The sequence below is a fragment of the Oryctolagus cuniculus genome, chromosome 16 (assembly GCF_051225735.1).
Source record: "Oryctolagus cuniculus isolate XC-2025 breed Fujian yellow rabbit chromosome 16, ASM5122573v1, whole genome shotgun sequence".
Taxonomy (NCBI): Eukaryota; Metazoa; Chordata; class Mammalia; order Lagomorpha; family Leporidae; genus Oryctolagus; species Oryctolagus cuniculus.
Genome location: NC_142882.1, coordinates 71,347,121 through 71,363,398, shown reverse-complemented (window position 1 = coordinate 71,363,398; position 16,278 = coordinate 71,347,121). Strand labels below are relative to the sequence as shown.

Sequence of the window (16,278 nt, the reverse complement as noted above, 5' to 3'; positions counted from 1 at the left end):
GATAATAGAAAGTTGCTGAATCAGTTGTTATAAATACAGAAGGACTTTTCTAGTTTTATAATTAGTATTACTCAAATGCAATTAGCACAGTTCCATAGCAATTTTATAGCAATAATTTATATTCATATAGTTAGTTTCATCAACTATTTAAAGAATGACCTTCCTAATAAAATAACTATGCTTTATTTGTACCACAATGAAATATATAAACATGGAGAGTAACATAGATAGATGGAATATTACTATAATCCTATTTAATTAAAGTAGTAAATTTATATCAGAATATGAAGCCTTCTAATTTTTTCTTTCACCTCCCTTGTATACATTAGCTATTACCATATTTTGAACTTGTTGGACTAGTATCAGGAAGTAAGCTGAGGAAAATATGAAATTATATTTTGTGTTCAAATCACTCTTTTAAAAAACATGGCAGATAAGCTCTTGAATGTTTTGAGCATAAATTTTTCATCATAACTATTATTAGATTAAATACATTATTGTATTAATGTGTTGGAAAATCTAGGCTTATGAAAGTCTGTTTTTGACGTAGTTTTTGATACATATAGCCAAAATGTATATATCCCTCCAATAGAATATTGTATACACAGTATAAAATTATGTTATCAGACCAAGTTTTATGATATTACTATGGTATAATCTGAAACTTAATTTTGAGACTCATATCAATCATAGTAATATCAGATAGGAAATATATTTGCTCCTTTGAAAAGAATCTCTTTACTTCTTTAATAATTTTTTGTAAATATGTTTATTATCTCCCATTCTTTCAGGCTCACACCTTGTCCTCATACCTTCCCCAGAAACTATTACGCCCCTTTTTTTCTAAGAAAAATTTCTAAATAGTTACCTGCTCAAGAAAGACCTCCAGTTTTTCTTTTTCCTCAAAATTGGAAATGTTCACTAAAAATATGTGGAGCACAAAATATTGCATACTTCTGATTATAGTCAAGTACAGATAATTCTCAGAAGTCTAAACTGAAGTTTGGATGAGAACTTGGATTTGTCTATCTGTAGTTGTGGGTATGAGGTAACATAAATGCACATTTTTAACAAGAACATAGAACTCTGCTGTGTACAAGAGTTTTCCTTTTACTATATAGTCAGCTTTCTATTAGGAATTTCTAGCATAAACAGGACTTGGAAATCCAAATAAGAAGTTGAAAAATATTGTTTAAAATAAATGCAATTGACTCACTCTTTGTGTAAATCAATGCCACAACTCTTTTTTGTTTATTTTTATTCATATTGAAAGCTGAGAAAGCAAGATAGAGAACATACGTGTTGTGTGAGGTGGGAGTTATACTTTTATGTTGCAAAAAAGGTTTGATTAAATGCAAGCGTGCATCAAAAAGTTTGTGGAAGGTGGGATTAAAAGATAAATTTATTCTTCATATACAGTTTCTTTGTAATACAGATTTTTCATGAACTAATCTTTTCTATTTTAGGCAGAGCAACAGAGAGAGACAACAGAGTAAGACAGATCTTCTCCCTACTGGTTCTCTTTTTTTTTTTTTTTTTTTTTTTGCCAGGAAGAGTTAGACAGACAGAGAGATGGAGAGAAAGGTCTTCCTTTTCCGTTGGTTCACACACACACATCCCCCCAAAACATGCCACAGCCCGAAGCCAGGAGCCAGGTGCTTCCTCCTGGTCTCCCATGTGGGTGCAGGGCCTAAGCACTTGGGTCATCCTCCACTGCCCTCCCGGGCCACAGCAGAGAGCTGGACTAGAAAAGGAGCAACTGGGACAGAATCTGGCCCCCCCACCGGGACTAGAACCCCGGTGTGCCGGTGCCACAGGCAGAGGATTAGCCTAGTGAGCCACAGTGTCGGCTACTACTGGTTCTCTTAACAAATGGCAGCAATAGCTGGAGCTGGACCAGGCCAAAGCTAGGAGCTAGTAACTCCAACCTAGTTTCCTGTATGGGTGGCCAGTGCCCAAGCACTAGAGCCATCTTCTACTTGCCTTCCTAGGCACATTAGCAAGGAGCTGGATTGGAAGCCAAACAGCCAGGACTTGAACCAGCACCTCCTTGTGGGACACCAGCATCATAAACAGCAGCTTAATCTGCTGTGCCACAATGTCAGACCCCTTATGAACTTTTTGAAGCTCCTTCCTATAGGAGTTAGAAAACATAACACTTAACAAAAAGCTCAGAGGTAGTAGTATCACCAGCCCAAGAGTGTCAGGAATGATTTCACTATGAATTTTTGCTATTTCCATTATGATTCAAGCTATAGCTCTAGCTGATATACCCATGTTCTAAAGTTAAAGAAGGGTGAAGTCCAAAATACCATCTTCCATTCCCTCTTTATTTTGAGCAGGGTTTGTTGCCTACTACTTCACCAAAATGACCCTTTTTAATATCACTTTACATTGCTGCTTATTAAACTGTTACTTAACATCTCACCATCATTTGACAGTGTCCACCACTCCCTTTCCCTTGGTTTCTGTGACCTCCATGCACTCCTGATCTCCTTCGCTTTATGCATCATTGACAGCTGTTTTTCAGTCTTCTTAGCTAAGTTTTATCATAAAAAACAAGGACTCTTCTGTATTAATATATGTCTGGATGATTGCATAGAATTTCACATGATTTCATATAAGATTTTTAATACAATTCTTAAATTCTTTCCCCCAAAATCTAAGTTCATGTGTTCAAATGTATACCTGACATTTCCATTGGTTGGATAAATACTCACTCATACTTAATGTTGTCATACTAGAATTCTTGATTTCTTGATTCTTCTCCACTCCCATCACAATTTATTTCTTCAGTAGTATTTCCCATCTAAGTACCACCACTTTGGGACGCCAAAAGTAGAGGGATCATGCCTAATTCCCATCCTTTGACTATTCCCCATGTCTGTCTGCCATAATTCCAAAGCATACCATATTTCTTTCTATTCCCACTGTTCCTCCTAGAGTCCAAATCACCATTTTCCTTAACTAACTACTGCAATAGCCTTACTTCTATTGTCATATTTTTATTCTTCTCTAACCTCTACCCTTCTTTTTCTATACTGCAACCAGAATGAGCTAAAAACTTAAAACCAAATCATGTTACTTAAATTTTTAAACCCTCCATTGATTTTTCACTGTAAATCAAATAACTAGTATGGGCCTCCGTGGTCACACCTAACATGTTATCTCATGCTATATATCTTAAATTTTATGATGCTTAGATATACTGAGCTCATTTTAGTATAGGGCTCTATCCCTTGTTCCATATGCATGGCTAATATCTTCTCTTGCATTAGTGCAAGACTGGCTCATTCAAATCATTCAGGTCTCCTGAACTCATGTGCATGTTTAATTTGTAAACTCAAAAACTAATGGACAGATGCCGGCGCCGTGGCTCACTAGGCTAATCCTCTGCCTTGCAGCGCCAGCACACCGGGTTCTTGTCCCGGTCGGGGCACCGGATTCTGTCCCGGTTGCCCCTCTTCCAGGCCAGCTCTCTGCTGTGGCCTGGGAGTGCAGTGGAGGATGGCCCAAGTACTTGGGCCCTGCACCCCATGGGAGACCAGGATAAGTACCTGGCTCCTGCCATCGGATCAGTGCGGTGCGCCGGCCGCAGCGTGCCGGCCACAGCGGCCATTGGAGGGTGAACCAACGGCAAAGGAAGACCTTTCTCTGTCTCTGTCTCTCACTGTCCACTCTGCCTGTCACAAAAAAAAAAAAAAAAAAAAAAAAAGCCTAATGGATAGAAACTTAATCCAATTATGTTTAGAAGGTAGGTCTAGTGAGATGTCCTTTGGTCACTGGGGGCCTGCTCTTGGAAGATAGTTCTTTTGAGAGAAATGGTTATAAAACTGGAGTTGGGGCGAAGCCTTTTGGGAAATGAAGTCTTCTTTTAAAGAACTTGCCACTCCGCTGGATCCGGGGCCCTTGCATCTTGATGGAGTCGAAGCATTGGAAGGAAAAAGAACCCTGATACGGACCCCGAATTTGAGGGTGTGACCCATCTGACGTGAACTGAGCGTTCTCTTGAGTGGAAAGTGTGCTACAAACTCAGTCTCCTCGCGCTTCGTCCAGCCGCGGCTCTGGAGTGGGCCTGATTTTTTTTTTCCAGACCCTAGCACACGATCCTTGGGACCGGACAGAACTGTGGTATGGGGGCGCCCCGAGGCCGGGCTACTGAACTTGGGTACAAACTGAGGAGAGTGTTGAGGAGGGTGTCCAGAATTCAAAGGTCAGAGGTTGCAACCCCAGCTGTCAGCAGGGCGAGGAGATGGCTTCTCCCTCTGTCGGGGGGTCAGGACTGCTTCAAGGGAGCCAGGCTCGTTCTTACGGAAGTCTGGTGCAGTCGGCCTACTCCCCAGTGAGGGAAAGATGCCTGGAGCATCAGTTGGAGCCCGGAGATACCCTGGCTGGACTAGCTCTCAAATAGGGAGTGGCGATGGAACAGATTAAGCGTGCAAACCGCCTTTATACAAATGACTCCATCTTCCTGAAGAAAACCCTCTACATCCCCATCCTGACAGAGCCCAGAGACCTGTTCAATGGTTTGGATTCTGAGGAAGAGAAGGATGGAGAGGAAGATGTACACCCAAATAAGGATGACGTCTGGCCACACCCAGCTGAGAGGAAGAAACAAGAGACAGGTGCAGGACGTGCCAGTGGTGAAGTCCTCCCCACACCCAGCCAGGACCTGGCCACACCCACCCATGACCTCTCTGCCTCTGACTTCCTTAAGAAGCTGGATTCACAGATCAGCCTGTCAAAGAAAGCTGCTGCTCAGAAGCTGAAAACGAGGGAAAGCAGGGTACCTGGGGGGGATGCAGGTCTCCAGCTGAACTCCCCTCGAATGCAACAACGAGCAGTCCGAGGTCCTGTGCCACTGACCCGGACCTCTCGGACCCAGACACTAGGAGACCAGGAGGATGAAATCTTCAAGCTCTGATGTCCCCAGAACTGGTTGAGAGAAGCAGTGTGTTGATGGAGTAACTCGAGGGGCAGAGGAGCCTGAGGTGAGGCTCAAGAACATGGCTTCCCAGCTCACCTCTCAACTCCAGCCATCTTCCCCAGCCCCCTTGCCTATCAAGAGGTCCTTGACCTGGGGCATTTTTATTGGCAAGAGTAGGGGGTGGGTACTAGACCCCTTCCTGGTTCTTGGGCTGAACCTAGACTTGTCCCTTAGATTCAGAAGACTCCTTTTACACCCTTGCTGCCTTCCCTACCCGGTTACCATTCCCTGTCGTTAGAGCAGGGAAGCAGAGGCTCCCCCTCAACTTCCTCCTTATCTCCAGTGATGTCACATAAGTTATTTGGTGCTATATTCAAGTAATATTTATTTGTTTTATTCCTTCCCATTGTTAGCTGACAAGTGAGATTTTGGTAGCCCCTTGGTGGGGGACGTCTGTGAACAGTGAGCCAGTGACTGCTGGCTCCCCACCTCCTTAGTCAACCATGTTCCTGGGACTGGGGCAGCCAGTGAACTAGTGCTGCTGCCGAGAATGGCAGGCTGTGCCGGGCCTTTTCCCCACTGGCAAAGGATTTGCGCTCAGTCTTGACTTAGCAGGTCCCTGTAACTTTCACAACTCTCACTCTGAGGAAAAGCAGAATGGAGGGAGGGGCTGAACTCAACGTTCTACCAGTTCACCTTTCTGATGTGTTCCTCTCCTCAGCCTGTCCTGGGGCTGAGAGATGGAAGAAAGAATGACTTGGGGTTTGAAGAGGGGAACATCTGGGGGAGTCTCTTTGTTATGCCCCTTCCCCAGTAGAGCCCACATGTCTATCCCTTGCTCCTCACTGCATAGTTATTTGCAATTTGTAGCACTGATCTGCAGTACAGTTTGTTTGTTTCTTAAACAGAAGAAGTAGGCAAGGGTACCCCAGTGATGCTGGAAAATATGCCTCAGTCAACTGTATGGAAATGGTAAGAGGTGAGATAAGTGGTGTTTACATCCCTCCTTTCCTGTGGTGATCACAAGGTCTAAGAAGCTGGAGATATTAAACATTGAGCCCTGTGCAAAAAAAAAAAAAAAAAAAAAAACAAAAACAAAAACAAAAACAAAAACAAACAAAAAAAAAACAACCTTAAGTTGGGCCCATCATCCTCTCTGATTCCTAGCTCACCACACAATCCCTTCTCCACTTGTACTCTGTCATTGCTATTTTCTGGCCTCACCAGATGGCTGGACAAGTGGTGCCTGGCCAGTATTGGACTGTGAACCTCCAAAACCGTAAGCCACGATAAGCCTCATTCTTTCATAGGTAACTTCTGTCATATATTTCATTGTTGAGTCAAAAAACTGACTCATACAGTATTTATAAGTGAAATCATAGTATACATAGGTGTGGTGCTATCTGAGGTTTCAGGCATCCACTGGACTGATTTTAGGAAAGTATGTGAAGCTTTTAAAATTTATCAGTCCTAAGCAGTTCTAAGTATACACAAATGTATATTGAAAAGAGAATTCCCCAGGAAATCAGAAAGGGCTGAGTTTGAACCCTCACTTCTCTAATAACTTTAGATGTATGACCAAGAGGGTTTTTTTTGTTTGTTTGTTTGTTTTTGTTTTTGTTTTTGTTTTTGTTTTTTTTGACAGGCAGAGTGGACAGTGAGAGAGAGAGACAGAGAGAAAGGTCTTCCTTTTTGTCATTGGTTCACCCTCCAATGGCCGCCGCGGCCGGTGCGCTGCGGCTGGCGCACCGCGCTGATCTGAAGCCAGGAGCCAGGTGCTTTTCCTGGTCTCCCATGTGGGTGCAGGGCCCAAGGACTTGGGCTATCCTCCACTGCACTCCCGGGTCACAGCAGAGAGCTGGCCTGGAAGAGGGGCAACCGGGACAGAATCCAGTGCCCCGACTGGGACTAGAACCCGGTGTGCCGGCCCTACAAGGCGGAGGATTAGCCTAGTGAGCCACGGCGCCGGCCTCAAGAGTTGTTTCTTAATGTTATCAACCTTCAATTTATTCAGTAGAAATGGGAATAACTCTTCTATGACTGAGATGTATGTAATGAGAAACAAAATCAAGGGCAGAGAAGACAGGGGTAGTACAGCTGGTCAGGAATCAGAAGTTCAGCTACAGCTAGGTGAACACAAGGAGAACTATACAAGATAAAACCACATAGGTGATGGGTACTTCCTAGGCAATGGATAGAGTTTGGATTTTACTTCTGATGTGAAGCTATTGTAGAGTTTTGAGCAAGGGTGGGTTGTGATATGATTTTTGTCCTACCAAAACCAATGCCTCCATGATACTTTGAGTTAAGATTGTAACAATGAGGCTGGCATTGTGCCATAGCAGGTAAAGCCACTGCCTACAGTGCCAGCATTCCACATGGGCACCAGTTCATGTCTTGGCTGCTCCACTTCTGATCTAGCTCCCTGCTGATGGCCTGGGAAGGGCAGTGGAAGATGGCCAGTGTTTGGGCCCTGCACACATGTAGGAGACCTGAAAGAAACTCCTGGCTCAGCCTGGCCCAGTGCTGACCACTGCAGCCATCTGGGGATTGTCCCAATGGATGGAAGATCTCTCTCTCTCTCTCTCTCTCTCTCTCTCTCTCTCTCTCTCTCCCCCTCCCCCCTCCCTCTCCCTCTCTCTCTCCCTCTCTCTCCCTCTCCCTCTCTCTCTCCCTCTCTCTCTCTCTCCCCCTCCCTCTCCCTCTCTCTCTCTCTCTCTCTCCCTCTCTTCCTCTCTTCCTCTCTTCCTCCCCCCCTTCTCTCTGTAACTTTGACTTTCAAATCTTGAAAAAGAAGAAGGAGAAAGAAGGAGAAGAAAGTAACAATGGATATAGCACTGGACAGATTTTAGATTCCTTTTTGGGATAAGACAGTAGGAGTTAGTTGAGGAGTATGAGAGAAAGGAATTAAGGAATATGCCTAGAATTTGTGTTTAAGCAACTGAATGGTACAGACCACTGGAATCAAGAGTTTTGCCTAGATCTCTGAAGTATCCTTATATTTCCCATATGTTTATGTAGACATTTAAACAATGCTTTTTATTTGTAAAGTTGTGGACTGTGCCTGTTTCCTTTAAAGCAATCATGCGAAAAGTCCTTAAGCCACTTTGATAAACTGTATTTGTCTAATTTCTAAACCAAATCATTATGAGTATTTATTATTCTTATATTTTGGTCCTACCTAGATTTCCAAGACCGTTATCAGTTTAACCACTTTGTTAGGATTGTCACTTTATTCAAGGATAAAAGGCACTAATTTGCATTCATCTACAGTGACAAGATTATGCAGATTATGTTAACTCTGGGAAGAACATTAATCAAAAATGGTAATCAAATGCTCATGGTGTAGTTTTGAGGAATTATTTAATTATTAGCCTCTTCCTAATTATTGCATATAAGTGGATATGTTTGAGTGTAATGATTAACTCAGTTAATTTTTTATACTTGTTGTCTTTGAGTAATACAAACAATTGTATGACTATACAAACAGTTGAAATTAAAAGAGTAAGGAATTAAAGAAACATAATTGGAATAGGTTCTATTTAATAGCACAATTGTGATTATTACAGCTATGCAAGCGCTGTTTTTGAAGATGATCTCCACTACTTTCCTCCATATCGGTAGTCCTGATGGTTAAAACCTATCATAAAGTTAGCCTGAGAGAGTGAGGAGGGGAACCAAGGAATAGAGGTTCGTTCGTTCTTTCTTTCTTTGTTTCTTTCTTTCTTTCTTTAAGTATTTATTTATTTACTTGAAAGAGTTACGCAGAGAGAGGAGAGGCAGAGAGAGAGAGAAAGGTCTTCCATCTGCTGGTTCACTCCCCAATTGACCACAATGACTGGAGCTACACCAATCCGAAGCCAGGAGCCAGGAGCTTTTTTTGGGTCTCCCACATAGGTGCAGGGGCCCAAGGACTTGGGCCATCTTCTACTGCCTTCCCAGGCCATAGCAGAGAGCTGAATCGAAAGCAGAGCTGCCGGGACTAGAACCGGTGCCCATATGGGATGCCAGCACTGCAGGCGGTGGCTTTACCCGATATGCCACAGCGCCGGTCCCTAGAGGTTCTTTCTCTGGGCCAGAATTTGTGCTAGGTTCCTCACATCTTCTTTCATGCAGTCCAAAGTAGTTGCTATTATTTTACAGAAGAGGTCTAGGAAAAGATAAATGACTTCTTCAAAGTGGTTTCAGGTGATATGTATAAGATATGAATCTTGATTTGCCAGTCCCTGACCACAAAGCCCAAGATTCCTTCATTTCATAACTGCACAGAAGAAACAGGACAAAAATATAAAGAACATGGTAAGTAGATGAGCAGTGGGTAACCCTAGAACTATTAAAGCAGTATTGTCTGCCTTCCCACATCATTTCTTGCTGTCTTCCTGTCTCTCACTGGGCTTTGGCTGACTTAACCTTTCTACTGATCCCTCTACTTAGAATATTCTTCCCTCTATTCTCTGCCTGGACAACTCCTTTTCCTTCAGATCTCAACATGTTAGTCATTTTTTTGGAGGATGGAGACTTTAAGGTCTTTTCATACAAGTCTTAAAGCACTGTGTTTTTCTTTCATTGAATATGTCATAATTGCAGTGATGCAATTATTTGAGTAATTGCTAGTTTGGGCCACAAACTATAGGTTCCATAAGACGGGGTCTGTCTTATATATCAGGCTTTTTAATACCCAACATTTTTAATCAAAGATGAATCTTATTGGATATCTATTTTTAAATGAGATGTTTGAAAATACCATTCTATGAAGTAATATTTTCCTAATGTCATAACCTAAATTAAGAAATATTGGAAAATTTCTATACCTAGCAAATAACTAACTGAGCATAGAAACCATTGGTTAAATGAATACATTTCCAGGCCAGCTTTGTAAGTGATTTAATACTTGCCAAGTGACCTGCTTTTGTGAATCTTTTAAGTATGCATTGGAGGATGTTTTTAAATATAATTGTTAGGGTCCAAAAAAGCCCACCGCCCAAGGAACGACTTTAAGAGACTTTTTCTCTCATGCAACCAGCAAAGGGTTAAATTTATTGATCCAACATGTTGGGGCCCTCTGACAAGGACAGAGGAGCAGTGAGGAACTACAGCATAGGGTTTATAAAGGCAAAAACCGCAAAATCGGGAGGGGGAGAGAATACACGGTTGCTAAGCGGTTGCTAAAATCTTACAATCAGCAATTATGATCTTAAGACATAGACAAATCACATCTTCATTATTAGCCCAGGTAACCCAGGTGCAACCTTTCTACTTTTAAGCTTGAGCAATCATGCTAGGGGATTTTTGTGCTCTGCCAAGGGTGATGTAGTGCACTGCTATTGTCCGACCATTTGAAATCATAGTTTCAGACCAGAGTCTCATGGTGGGGGGGTTGCTTTCCCAGAATGCAGTCTTAAGTGCTCCAAAATGGAGTCCCTACTGTCAAGGTGCTACTTCACTCTGTTTTATTTTTACAGCTGCACCAGGAAGGTTTAAACCTGTAAGCTTAAGCTTAACTTTTTACACCCACACATATACAATTTTAACTCTTCATAATGAGTTTAAACCATTTAGTCATTGTCTCTTAAAAAAATAAATAAATGTAGAAGCTAAGAAATATTTTACAAATTCAATATGTGGAAACACAGTTGTTACTTTTGACAGTCATTATGAAATGCTGTTATTGGAGAATTTCTTTTTATGGAATTTCCTAAAATAATAATTTTTAATTTTTCTTGAAGCAAAATCAACTCTTTTAATTCATGAAAAATTAATGTTCCATAGGAAAAGTGTTACTTGAATGTCTAATGAGCTATTAATTTTCAATAAAACCATGAAGATTAATGGGTTCACTCTGGGGAAAATGGCACTCAGCTTGAAACAAGATATTTTAAGAAACTTCATATGTGCACTTGTGTAGTTTTAAAAATTCACTTTTTGAACATAACTATTTCTGAAAGGTGTAGTCTTTGATGTTAAGTTTATCTTAATAAAGGAGCAATGTAAGTTACACTGAGAAATCCTTGTTGTAATGATTAATGGTACTAATATTTGGGCATGAAGGAAGTTATATTATTTTCATGTCATAGCCCAACTCTGTAGAATGTTAATTTTTAAGAACTCTCCTGATCTGGAATACAGTCATTGTTTAATAAAAGTTTTTGGTATAAAGAAAGGAAGGATTCTTTGAATGAAGTTACTTTAAGGTTTAAGACATCTCATTTTTTAAGCAATTTTTAAAATTTATTTTATTTATTTTTATTGATATAAAGAAAACAGATTTCATATGTATAGTTCTAAGAAGATTGATCATCTTTAAAAATGCTTGATGTGAGTCAAGGAACAAAATTTATTCCAGACTTCTCTGAAATGAGAAGAGTATTTAATCAACAAAATCAAGTCTGTCCATGGATTACCAAAAAACCAGGGCAGATAGAGCAAATTGATTCTTTATGTGTTGATTGCCTAATATTTTCACTTTGTTTTCACATTTATATACAATTAAGTCAGTCCTAGATCAAATGATGCTTCTATGGAGAAATTTCTTTTCTTTCGTTGTCATCTTCTCCCCTCCCCCCCTTTTTTTAGCTTAAGTACTTCCTGGTCTTAAACTGCATGAATCCAGAAAACACAACATTCAGTTTCTTGTGTGAAACATCATCATTATTACTGGATGTCTGTATGATTTTACTGGCAGGCAATAGATACTGATTTGTATTGAGGAGTCAGGAATGAGCTACTTATATTACCAAAATGCTGAAAACCCATTATTGGTAACAGTGACTGCCTCTGCGTAACTGTTGACTATTTGAAACCAAAATTGTACTTGTTCTGAATTATCCAACGAAGATTATTTGGTGCTTGGATGTTTTGACTTTTTACATTGCAATATTTTAGCCTTTAAAAGAGTTGCTAAAATAATATGAAGAGATTTCTTATACTCTTTACCCAGCTACTCCTTATGTTGACATTTTATGTAAGGATAAAAAAATTATCAAACTAAGAAATTAACCTTAGTGAATACTACTAAGTAAATCATAGAATTTTTTGGATTCTACCAGTGTTGCCACTAGTGTCCTTTCTCTAGTCTTGGATCTCCTATTTCATTTCATTATCGTATATCCTTAAATCTTTGCTAGTATATGGTAGGTTGCTAGTGTATGGTAGTTTCTTAGTCTCTTTTGTCTCCCATGACTTTGACACCTTTGAAGAGTACTGTTCAGTTATTTTGCAGAATGTCCCTCAGTTTGAGTTTGTCTGATATTCTTTCATGATTAGGCTTAGATTGCACATTACTGTGAGGCTACCAGCGACCAGACCAGAGGTGACCGTCACTTCACAGCGCATCACATTAGGGTATAAAGAACTGTTTTTCCTTTAACATAGTATTTTTACATCATTTGAGTTTAGGAGACCACTCAAGGAATAGTCATTAGGCAGTTTTAAGAGTCTGGTGAGGCCGGCGCTGTGGCTTACTAGGCTAATCCTCCACCTAGCGGCACCGGCACACCGGGTTCTAGTCCCGGTCGGGGCGCCAGATTCTGTCCCGGTTGCCCCTCTTCCAGGCCAGCTCTCTGCTGTGGCCTGGGAGTGCAGTGGAGGATGGCCCAAGTGGGCCCTGCACCCCATGGGAGACCAGGAAAAGCACCTGGCTCCTGGCTTCAGATCAGCACAGTGCGCCGGCCGCAGCTCGCCGGCCGCGGTGGCCATTGGAGGGTGAACCAACGGCAAAAGGACCTTTCTCTCTGTCTCTCTCTCTCACTGTCCACTCTGCCTGTCAAAAAAAAAAAAAAAAAAAGTCTGGTGAAATTTATTTCAGATTTTTGTCAGTCTAGTGATCTGAATTTTCTTGCTTAGAATGGAGAATTAGATAAGATCTCTTAGGACTCTTTACTATTCAACGATTTGATTACCCTAAGGCGATATGAAAGAGAATGAGAGAGACTTAACCCCATACATCTTGGGGTTCCTTCCAGATCACCCTAAAGCCCATCTTTGAACTTGATGTGGCTGTTAAGAGGAATACTTTGACAATTTCCTGCTTGACAGAATAATTTAGAAACTAAACTGTTTCTTAGTCTCAAAATGAACAGTCTAAAATAGTTTATCAAGTCCCAAAAATAATGATATTGGAAGAATTTGAATTATCAAAATACTTTAAATTATATTGTTTATATATTAATGTAAACTATAGCCTTTACTTTGTAACTTATAAATTTGATTCATTAAGATCAAGTTATATGCATAATTTCATTTTCATTAAATATTATTTTTCACTTTTTGGAGATCTTCTCTTTGTTCTATATCAGCATTAAGATTGTTATATTATTATTTATATTAATTATATTTGTTTCTTTGACAGTGAAGTGAGCTATAACTATTCTTTGCTTAGATCATCAAGACTCAACAATGGAATACAAAATTATATTTTCAGTAGCTTCTCTTTTTTTTTATTGTGGTATGATTAAGATGGCCTATGATTATGATTTTTCTAATGGCAGCATGAAAGTTATGAAAAAAATGAACCTTAGAGCCTTACTAACCAAATAAATTTTTTTCTTCTAATCCATATAATTCAGTATGTGTCACCTTAATATACTTGTTGTCCAGTGAAGGCTAAACAAAGTACTATCACATTCTATTGAAGAAGGCACTGCTTCCACAACGGCCGAGTCCAGTATTATGGCTATTGCTTATATAATCATGAATGAATAAAATATATTACATAACATATTTTCCTGTTGGTTTAATGAATTTAGAGATTACTAATTTCTAAGTATACTAAACATGTATGTTTCTGTGCATGTAATTATCTGAAAATTTTAATGAGCCAATCAGTGATTTTTATCCAACCTGAAAATCTCTTGATATGAAACACTGTATTTTTGTATTCTCATACATGAAGTGGGAAATTCACTGCTGTCCTTGTTGTCTCTTATTTGCTGATGAAATAATGGAGATAATTTTGTAACGGTAAATGTAGGGAGATTCTTAATTGCCCATCTTGTATGTGAATCACCAAGTAGAGAAAACAGGTATAAATGTACAAAGTAGACGCATTCAGCATAATAACATATGCGTTTGAACTGGGTTTATTAAAAAGGCCCCATGTTACTTTAATTTTATAATGTAACACTAGAATTTCTAATTAATTAGATATGCAACTTCTGTCCTTACTTATGCTTTTTACAGTAAATTTAATTAAGCATTTCTTGTAAGTTCATTTCAGTATCTATCATGGCCCACTAAAGTTGGAAATCAGTTGTAAAATGGTAGATTAATTGCCTTTTGTAGTAAATGAAATAAGAATCTGAAATATGCAAAGTCAGGAAATTTAATTGTGGTCTTCAATTGCTTATTCAATGCCTTGGAAAACTGAATGTAGAACTACAGAAAAAAAAGGCCAAAGGTTGTTAAATGTAGCACATCACACACATTTTGCACTTTACTTAATGATCCAAGTGTTTATTACTATGGAGTAAATGCACCATTTAAAGAATTATGGTGGAATTTCAAAACATTAAAAACTCTAATTAATTTTAGTCTGAAGCATGCAGCTTGCTCATTTTGCCTAAAACATTTTCATTATCATCTGTAGTTTTCCAGTTATGAAGATAAATTTTTTCTTGTTGTGCAGCACTGGCATATTTTCTGTATTAAAGCAGGGTCTTAAAAGCTATTAAGAGTTATATCTGATGTGTGTTTTACATGAATAAAGGACGGTAGTTTTTGACCACAGATTGAAACTGTATTGTATGTATTGCTTTTCCTCACTTGTACTTGTTCTATAACTGCCAGTAGTTAGAAGAGGTTGCAGGTGACTGGTTTTTTTCTAAAAGTTGTTCATATTTATATTTTATAAGGACCATTATTAAAGCATACAGATAATTTGTATATCAACTTGAATCCAACTATTATTAACTGTTTCTTCTCTGATTAGTCAAAGAAACATTTAAAATAGAAAATATCTTAAGAAAATAGAAACATTTTAAGTTAATTGTGACTACACTTTCTTGCTTCATTTTACTGTTGTCCCAGTAGTTATCTTTCCTGTGTAAAAGAAACTAACATCATTCTTTTTGTAAATGTAGATTATAAAGGTACTTGAAAGAAATCTTATGTTTTCTGATTGTGAAAGTAATCCATCCTTATAGTGGAAAAGTAAGAAAATGTGAGAAAGCACAGACAAGAAAATAAAAATCAGTAACATCACCATTGTGAACGTTTTATTTTTACTCAACATCAACTTTTTTTTTAAGATTTATTTATTTTTATTTGAGAGACAGAGTTACAGGGAGAGAGAGAAGGAGAAACAGAGAGAGAGGTCATCCATCCACTGGTTCACTCCCCAAATGGCTGCAATGGACAGGGCTGGGACAGATGGAAGCCAGGAGCCAGCAGCTTTTTCTGGGTCTCCTACGTGGGTGCAGGGACCCAAGCACTTAGGTGGTTCTCCACTGCTTTCTCAGGCAGAGAGCTGGATCGGAAGTGGAGCATCCAGGACATGAACCAGCACCCATTTGGGATGCAGGTGCCACAGATGGGGGCCAAACCTACTATGCTACAACACCAGCTCCCATTGTGAACATTTTTGGTACTTAGCAAAGGAATTTTAAATAGGATATTAGAAACCAAGCAATTTATTTTAGCTGTATATGTCAGTATAGGGGCCAGATACTTTGGATTTTTTTCCTTATAAAATCTTTTATTTACTTATTTCTGGTTTGAGAAACAGAAAAGAGAGCCTTCATCCACTAGTTCACTCCCCAGGTTCCCATAACAGCTGGGCCGGGGCCAGAGCCCGGAGCCAGGAGCCAGGAACCCCATCTAGTTCTCCCATGTGGGTAGCAGGTAGCAGGGATGGGACCTCAGGAACCATCAGTTGCTGTCTCCCAGAGCCCATGTTGGAAGATGTGGGAATCAGGAGCAGAGACAGGAATCAAACCCAGTCACTCTCATGTAGGACACAAGAGTCCCAACTGGTGCCTTAATGTCTAGACCATATGCCTTCCTCTCCTTTTAAAACCTTACCTATACTTTTTTTTTTTTTTTTTTTTTTTGACAGGCAGAGTAGACAGTGAGAGAGAGAGACAGAAAGGTCTTCCTTTTTACCATTGGTTCACCCTCCAATGGCCGCGGCGGTCAGCGTGCTGCGGCCGGCGCACCGCGCTGATCCGAAGGCAGGAGCCAGGTGCTTCTCCTGGTCTCCCATGGGGTGCAGGGCCCAAGCACCTGGGCCTCCTCCACTGCACTCCCAGACCACAGGAGAGAGCTGGCCTGGAAGGGGGGCAACCGGGACAGAATCTGGCACCCCGACCGGGACTAGAACCCAGTGTGCTGGTGCCACAAGGCGGAGGATTAGCCTA

The 16,278-nt window shown here is 40.1% G+C and overlaps 1 protein-coding gene and 1 pseudogene across 11 annotated transcripts in view; both read left to right on the top strand.

Annotated features, from left to right (window-relative positions):
- The window catches only part of PHF14 (PHD finger protein 14), a 185,487-nt gene that overhangs the window by 164,966 nt on the left and 4,243 nt on the right, over window positions 1-16,278 (top strand). The window lies entirely within an intron of this gene.
- Window positions 1,529-6,049, top strand: LOC103349460 (lysM and putative peptidoglycan-binding domain-containing protein 1 pseudogene; annotated as a pseudogene). Its single transcript, XR_016222698.1, has one exon. The product of XR_016222698.1 is annotated as a lysM and putative peptidoglycan-binding domain-containing protein 1 pseudogene (transcript).